We start from the raw sequence: 822 nt of genomic DNA on the forward strand, positions 1-822 counted from the left end.
ATTTTGGGAGTAGATTCCTTAATGCTCCTTATCCATTTAGCCAACCCCCCCTCCCACAACCCCTCCAGTAACCCTCAGTTTGTTCTCCATATTTATGAGTCTCTTCTGTTTTGTCCCTCTCCCTGTGTTTATATTATTTTTGTTTCCCTTCCCTTATGTTCATCTGTTTTGTCTCTTAAAGTCCTCATATGAGTCAAGTCATGATTTTTGTCTTTCTCTGACTAATTTCACTTAGCATAATACCCTCCTGTTCCATCCACGTAGTTGCAAATGGCAACATTTCATTCATTTTGATTGCTGAGTAATACTCCATTGTATCTATATACCACTTCTTCTTTATCCATTCATCCATCGATGGACATCTGGGCTCTTTCCATACTTTGGCTATTGTTGATAGTGCTGCTATAAACATGGGGGTGCATGTGTCCCTTCGAAATAGCACACCTGTATCTCATGGATAAATGCCTAGTAGTGCAATTGCTGGGTCATAGGGTAGTTCTATTTTTAGTTTTTTGAGGAACCTCCATACTGTTTTCCAGGGTGGCTGCACCAGCTTGCATTCCCACCAACAATGCAAAAGAGATCCTCTTTCTCTACATCCTCTCCAACATCTGTTGTTGCCTGAGTTGTTCATGTTAGCCATTCTGACAGGTGCGAGGTAGTATCTCATTGTGGTTTTGATTTGTATTTCCCTGATGATGAGTGATGTTGAGCATTTTTTCATGTGTCAGTTGGCCATCTGGATGTCTTGTTTGGAGAAGTGTCTATTCATGTCTTTTGCCCATTTCTTCACTGGATTATTTGTTTTTTGGGTGTTGAGTT

This window comes from Panthera tigris, chromosome C1 (genome assembly GCF_018350195.1).
Source record: "Panthera tigris isolate Pti1 chromosome C1, P.tigris_Pti1_mat1.1, whole genome shotgun sequence".
In the NCBI taxonomy this organism is placed as follows: Eukaryota; Metazoa; Chordata; class Mammalia; order Carnivora; family Felidae; genus Panthera; species Panthera tigris.